The sequence below is a fragment of the Lactuca saligna genome, chromosome 4, assembly GCF_052625555.1.
Source record: "Lactuca saligna cultivar CGN05327 chromosome 4, ASM5262555v1, whole genome shotgun sequence".
NCBI lineage: Eukaryota > Viridiplantae > Streptophyta > Magnoliopsida > Asterales > Asteraceae > Lactuca > Lactuca saligna.
The window spans coordinates 329032445-329040470 of NC_136420.1; the positions used below are offsets into that span (position 1 = coordinate 329032445).

Sequence of the window (8026 nt, forward strand, 5' to 3'; positions counted from 1 at the left end):
GTATGTGCGCGCCTCGTGGGTTATTTTCAGTTTTGCTAGGAAGTTCGCTCGTTGACCTTTGGTTAATTTGTTGAGCAAGTTGCCCAAGCTGCGTTTCTATATTGTGGATAGATGCTTGCTGGTTCCTAAGCATGGTTCTTGTTTCTTGAATTGCAGCATCATGATCACTATGTCTTTTTTTTGAGGAAACTACAAATTTGGTGAGCATTTCTTCCAAGCTTGGCTTCCTTTCTTGCACCGGCTCCTCCTTTCGGTAGAACCCTCTACCTTTTTGTCTATACATATCCTCCTTGGCTTTCTTGTACTCTTCATAAGGGAGCCACTCTTTCTTTTGTTTGCGCCAGTCTTCATCATATCGGTCTCCACTTGAGTAACACACTTGCGCCTTCTTGTTGCCATTCTCATATAAATCGTAGTCTCTAGTGAGGTGAGGCCCATTGCAGTTTTCACAACCCACCCGAATAGCATGGATCGTTTGATCCATTTTATCCATTCTCCTATCCATGGTTTTTAGCATAGCCATGACCGCGGATAAGTCTTCAGTAGCAGCATAAGCGGCTCCCCTAGTGACATCATTTCTAGGGTTGTGGTATTCTCTAGAGTGTTTAGAGAATTCTTCAATCAATTCTTTAATCATCGGGGGCGGCTTCTTTGTGAGCAGACCTTGCGAGTCTAGTAACTGCCTGGTTGTGACATTAACTCCATCATAGAAGATGGAGACTTCTTGTTGGCTGTTTAGGTCATGGTGTGGGCAGTTTCTTAGTAAGCTCTTGTACCTCTCCCATGCTTCATATAGAGACTCTCCAGCTTGTTGTTCAAAGTTAGCAATGGCCTTCTTCAACTTGGCTATCTTGGAAGGTGGGAAAAAGTGTTCAATGAATTCTTCCTTCATCTTGGCCCAAGTGGTGACTGATCCGGGGGGAAGTGACTTGAGCCAGTCATTTGCAGCACCTTTGAATGTCACCGGAAGCATACGAAGTAGTTGAGTCTCGCGGGGCACATTTGGAATGTTGAAGTAATCCGCTACATCATTGACTTCATCCAAATGCTTATAGGCATCTTCATGATCTTTTCCATAAAAAGGTATTTCTTTAAGTGAAGCTAGGATATGACCCTTTAGCTCAAAGGTAGCAATCGCGGGAATTACAGGTTGCACAAGTCCCGAGCCAGTGTCGTCGCGCATCCTCTTCTTCCATTCTCCCATGGGGATTTCATCAATGTTAGCCATTGTGAAAGCTAACTCTTCCTCGGACTCGGTTTCGTGCTCGTACGTAGGCTCCTCTTCTTCCTCGGTCTCGTACTCGATATCTTCTTGAATTGGATCTTCGATTATCAAAGAGGCACTGGATGCTCCTGATTTGCTGCTCTTCTTTTTCCCAAAAACAGTCTTCAAATTGGACAAAGGTGACTTCTTTGGTGTACTTGAGCTCTCCACATCCTTTCCTTTGTTCCTTTTCAATGCGGATTCGGGATCTTCAAACGGGGGTACTAGTGGGGTGTTTGATCCTCTGGTCATGAAAGTCCTGAAATAAATAGAATAAAAGCGTAAGAAGAACAAAAAAAATGTACTAAAAAATCGAAAATTAACTACTAAATAAGTTGGTACTCGCCGAGTAGGTGCGACTGCACTCGGCGAGTATCAGTGTGATTTTGAAAAAATTTTAAACCTAATATTAAAACTAAAACAGATGCTAAAACCTAATTACTAAATACTAAATTGCAATAAATGAACTCTATGCAAGTAAACTCACACAAAGGATCGAAAAATTAGGAATTAGATTAATTATTTAGAACCGTTCCCCGTCAACGGCGCCAAAAACTTTATGTGTGTAAAATGCACTTGTTTTATCCCTACTTTTTATTAATAAATTTAGCACACAAAGGCAGTGAACCTGCTTTTAGTTGTATAGTTTAGCAAGTAAGGTATCGAACTCAGGGAACGGAAAATTAAACTAATAACTAATTTTAACTAAAACAGTTAAAGAAAGTAAAAGGTTTTCTTCTAGTTTTACAAGACTAGAAACTTAGGCACACTTAATTAACTAAATAACTAAAGCAAACAACTAATTCACCAAATTTGATAAAGATGTTTCTATTTAGGTTCAACCAATTCACTCCTATGGTTATTTGTATTTATGATGGATTAATTGTTATTGGCTAGCAATTATAGTGGTTAGGTTCATGTTCATTACTCCTAACCCTTAGACAATTAACTAATTTAAGCGGTGATCAAGTGTTTAAACTAATTAATTCCCAAGATTAATAATTTTGATTAAATAAGATTTGTAGTGGTCAATTAAGTTACTAATTCAATTAACCTCTTGTTTGATGGTTTCTCAAACAAGCTCACACATTAATCTTCCTATTGTCTTATTAATCTTAGTTTCATAATCATTAGTCCTAAGCATATGGTTAGGTGTTCACATAGACATATGAGGTTAACAACTAAGAGATGTTCATGCAGCCGAGTTGTCTTCCAATTAACAGAAAATAGTAGTGATTAATGCATAAGGTTCTTTAACAAACTTAATTTAATAGATCACCAATAGACAATAAAAAAAAACTAAGAATTAAACCATAGGAGTTCCTAGGTATTCCCCAAACAGAAACAAAAACGTATTTAGCTCATAGTTGCAGTAAAAACAAACACAAAAACAAGTTTAACTAGATTAAACATATTCAATTCCTAAGTCTAAGTGGTAGGATTAACCTAGTTGCTTGAGTTCTTCAAGAGATTGAAGATTAGAATTCCTCAGCGTCTTCTAGGGTTCTTAATCGCAGCTTGACCTTCAAAAATCGCTAGGAAAGTTGTCCCATTGGATAAAGACTCGGTTTTTATAGATATCTCAAAACAGGGTGTACTTGGCGAGTAGCAGGACCAACTCGCCGAGTAGGTGCATAGTTATCCGTCTTAAATCAGGAGTTGTAGCTATCTTCTGGAATATTCTAATGAACTCGCCGAGTAAGCTCGTGTACTCGCCGAGTAGATGGGCTTTTGTCCCTCAATCTTCATTCTTTGGTCTTTAATTGCTTTCCCTTGTTCCCTTTCACTCCCAAGCATGTCTTCTGGACTGAAAACAAAATTCAAACCATTTTAAGGACCTTTTGTCCACATTATTCACATAATTAGTTAAAAATGATTGAAAATGTATACTAAATAATTAACTAATTATGCATATATCAGTTATGTATTGAAAAAAAAAAAGATATGTATCAATGCAGTCACCATATGAGACCATGTCATCTACATATTTTATACCTTGGGGCTTGATGAACAATTCACTAGAATGTATCTTAAACGTTAGGTAGTTGGGAAATCCTACTAAAATAAAAAATAAGAAAGAGTAAACACATTGTGAGTCTTTGATCAACACATTATAAGGAAAAATAGCTTCTTTGATGTAAAGCCTTACTGTATTCAACATCTAAGTCAATCTAATTTTGCAATTTTATAGTTTTCCAAACACAAAGTACCATTTTCCTTCGTTTGGTGGAAACCCTAAAAGTTGGATGTTACTTTGTTAATCGGAAGTTGGGGTCGAGGCAAGATGTAGGTTTCGTGAGAGACAAATGAGGTTGATAGGATAGAGAGGAAGAATAGAGCACTACTACAAAAAGAGTCAAAAGACCCGGTTAAATCAATTATAGAACCCGGTTTGCAACCGGGTTTGATGTTCAGCGAGCCCTATGAGAATTTGATGATAGAGCCCGGTTTTAAACCGGGTCTTTTAATGACAAAAGGAGCCCGATTCATTATCATATAATTGGGTCATATAACGATTTCAATGCCACTTCCTTACATGGATTATAACCCGGTTTCCATGTAAAAAATCAGGTCTTATAAAAACTCTCAGCATTGTTTTTCATATGCAAATCAAAGCTCGGTTACTTGATAAACAACTAGGTCCTTTAGTACACTAATTTATTTAAAAAAACATATATATTTAAAATATAAATATCATTACCAACAAATTCTGTAGGCTACAACTATTATATAATATAGCTACTTTTGATTTCAAGAAACAAAAAGTCAACAACTTAATTTCTAAATGAATTTTTATAGGTTAATATCACTAAGAATCTATCTTACAAAACATCTAATGATATCTTGATTATCAAATGTACCCAACAGAGACACCAACTTCTTTTCCATTTCCTACAAATATCAATATCGTTGCATTCATTTGTGCTTCAAGTGTGACCCTCCTATGGCATATACATACAGGCTGCTAAAATTGAAATGATGAAGGTGTTAATCCTGAAAGTCATTAGATACAACAATTATTTCGCTAATACGTTAGCATACTCTAAATCAAAGTCCAACGTATAAATCACTATTTCAAGTTTCACCTAAATATTTCAATAACATACTACACAAAATTCATAAATAGTTACCTTAAACATAACAAAGAATGCGAGTACTTTTTCCATGACACCAAAGAATTCTCTACTGAATATAGTTAATTTCCCCTGCACAATATCAAAAGTTTAAAAATAAAAGTCAAACATGCAAATATTCTAACTAATTACTTATTAAAAAAACATATGAGCAACCAACATATCGGCAAAAAAAAATTATTCATGGATGTTTTGCATTACCAAAAACTTATAGTACACATCTAGTTTTAATTATTTTGACTGTCATTTCAATGTACCGGTTTCTATCATATGATCCCTAGCTAGTTTTGTGGTCACACTTTTTCCAACTCCAGTTTCCAAATTACATCAAACATAAATTCCATTTTACCAAAATAATAATAATAATAATAATAATAATAATAATAATAATAATAATAATAATAAAATATAGAAATGATTTAGTGCAAACCTGAGAAGGATATATATTAAATACATTTACACCATATGAAAAATATAACTAACTTACTTAGACACCCTTATTTTACTTATCTTAATTCTTCAACATCACAATATCACTTTCAAAGCACTTCTCTGATGGTTTTTGGTCCTAAGAACATCCTATGTTCTCATACAAACCCTAAAGCTTGGATCTAGGTTTCTCTATTGTACATGCAAGTTATCCAAGACTACAAAACCTAATTCTAGCATACAAGTAATCATATTAACATAAGAATGAGTTTATAATGTTACCTTGATTGTTATGTAGCAATAACAATCCCAAATCTCCTTATATTGACTTTGGAAGGCTTAGAGTCACAAGTGTCACTCCTTTAATGGTTCACAAACACCATAAGCAAGAGGATGAAGAGGAGAGAGGATGGAGGCTGCCCAAAACCGTGTGAAACCCTAGAAAGATCATTAGCCACGTTTTTGGGTCATAAGGGTCTTATATATAGTAAGGCTATTAGGGTTATCTAACAAGGAAACCCTAAATTGGATGCTTAAGCCCTAAGCAACCCATGGAGCCCTTTCCTCAAGGCCTTGGACGATTTCATATGGGCTTCCCCCATAGAATTCGTCCACCTTATAATATAAGGCAATCCATGGCCCAAATTATAATTATCTTATAATTACAATTCCAGTCCCTTAAGTTTAATTAATCTTTTTTAGTCACAAAACTAATTACCAATTAATTATTGACAATGTGATTTCTCCTTTAATATATTATTCTCATAATACATTAATAAATCATATTTAATCCTTTCTCTCCATAATTCATCCTATCAAGTTGCTTTGGTGAAGGCAACCCAAAAGGACCATGCACCATCGGGTCAAGTACATACCAAAATAGTTATGTACTTAGACACTAATCTAACAGTCTCCCACTTGGATAAGTCTAACAACTATTCTGCGTATGACTTCAGATCCTGATCTGCAATCGTAGCTTTCCAAAGCCGTTGTCAACTCTGATCATATCAGATACGCGTGTCCTTATATAAGGGATCATATATTCCTCCATTCTAGATATCGTATGAGATATGATTTCTAAATATTCTCTTTGTACTATATCTCGACTTCCGATTTATGACGACTGACTAATTGAACAAATCAAATTAGCCCTAGCCTGGCCGAGCATTTACGTTTGTCATCACTAAACCATCGAGGTGCCTAAAGATATTGCTTTTACCCTACTTTGGATAAAAGGAATGGATAAACTTTGATACAATGTTCGCTTGAACTTACTCACCGAATCACACACAATAATATGTTTTATAACACCAAGTTACTAGTGTATTTTCATATTATCAATGTGCAACCAATTAGCAAGATACAACTCACACATCTCAGTTTCAAGAATATAAGATGTTATCGTCTCACCAATCACTCGTGATACAATTCATAGAGTGATCCAAGTGAGCGTGGGTTTAGTCCAATGCTCAAATTCATATTCATAAGCACTCATGAATGTTGCAACAAACATTTGCTTATGTCTAACACTCTTTTAGACAATCCACACACCAATTCACGACAGTCTTCATTCATATCTACTTCCAACATATGAACGACTGTGGCCCGTTCGAATAATTCTATTATTCTTAATAAATTCAATTATTGTGGAAGTCAAAACATGCAAAGTGAAACACAAGAATAATACTAATCCCATATGGCCTCAAACCTTTGAGAATAAATAAAACACCTTTTATTTATCACCATATCGATTACTCATTATTTGTCGTTCCGGGTAATCAACTTCTTACTTGAATTATTACACTTGTCCCATGCTCTTAGCATGCACACAATGTTTACCTACGGTTCTTACTTTTGTTAAATAGATCAATTGAACACATTTCCAATCATTCTCATTTCACAACTCCAAATCCTTTTCCATAAGTGAAAGAATATCAAATTCTTGCTACTTATAGAATATGCTAGATTCTAACATTCTATGCAACAATCCTTTCGTAATATCATTGCACCAAAGTCACAAAGACTATTGCCAATGATATTACAAAGTCCTCTATCGGATATTGTTACAAGACAATTCCTTAGATATGATGTCTCTCACTCAAAGTACATTCTTTGAACATCCTTTTGCATAAAAGTTTCTAATCTTGACATAGATTTTCAATATTCAATTCCCAATATGGACACGCTTCCATATTTTCCATTTGACAACTCATTCTTAATAGAATCTTGTCTATTCATAATAATGTCGATATGGTCCATTCAATACCATGCTTCCAACTACTCACAAGCAACCAATCCTCGTCGAACTTTGGATTGTCCTTTGATAGTTGTTTAATTATTTTAGTCAAAACCGATCCTAGTCCTTTTTCCCTCTAAATGCGCTAGACATTTGGAAAAATTTTAGAATGGTCAAACATTAAAGCATTTGCAATCGATCCTATACCCGAAGCGTATGGGACACGATGCATAATGTTTTATTTACTATGTTCTCAAAATTCGAATTGTGAAGAGCAATGCCGTAATCATAATCGAAATTTTAAGAACACACTATGTACCTTTGACTAAATTTTATTAACATTCCACAACCTAAGCCTTTAGATTTGAAATGAAGCATAATATTCTCTCCCTTAATTATAGCAAAACAACTATTCCATCCTTACAACTTTGCAAAGAATGACTCTTGTTTTCTATAATTAATATTGCCAACTTTCAATACTTTCCTTAATAATCATACAATCATAACATTTATGCTCCCACTATCATGATGATTATTATAAAACATAACACTTTTGCTCCCACTAGCTTTGACATGTATTCATAAACATCTTAACTTTCAGAAAAACAATACCTATTGAATTTCTTAAGTCCATGTTTCTAATACATAATGCTTTGATAATCTTTTATCAAGGCCTCTTAAACTTATACACCTTTGCCTTAGATAGCTTATATGTGTGTCTAAACAATTAAGACTAATTGCCAAACCTCACAATTCTAATCATGGAAAGGGATACCGTAACCATAATCGAATTCGAGAATGCAATTTTACAATCACTATCTTCTTAAAATCTTTCTTAGTGAAAGCATTTCCTCACAATCATTTTCATGAAGGAGGAAATCTTATGACACTTAGATTTAAAGCGGTGTATTTGTTCCTATCAATGTGAATTTGTTAAAACCAGAGATTACGACAAATTCAAAC

At 34.6% G+C, this 8026-nt stretch overlaps 1 non-coding gene across 1 annotated transcript; it reads left to right on the forward strand.

Moving 5' to 3' along the window:
* Positions 1 to 737: 737 nt before the first annotated feature.
* LOC145044434 (small nucleolar RNA R71) lies at positions 738 to 844 on the forward strand. Its single transcript, XR_013681386.1, has one exon. It is a non-coding gene; the product is annotated as a small nucleolar RNA R71 (small nucleolar RNA).
* Positions 845 to 8026: the final 7182 nt, after the last annotated feature.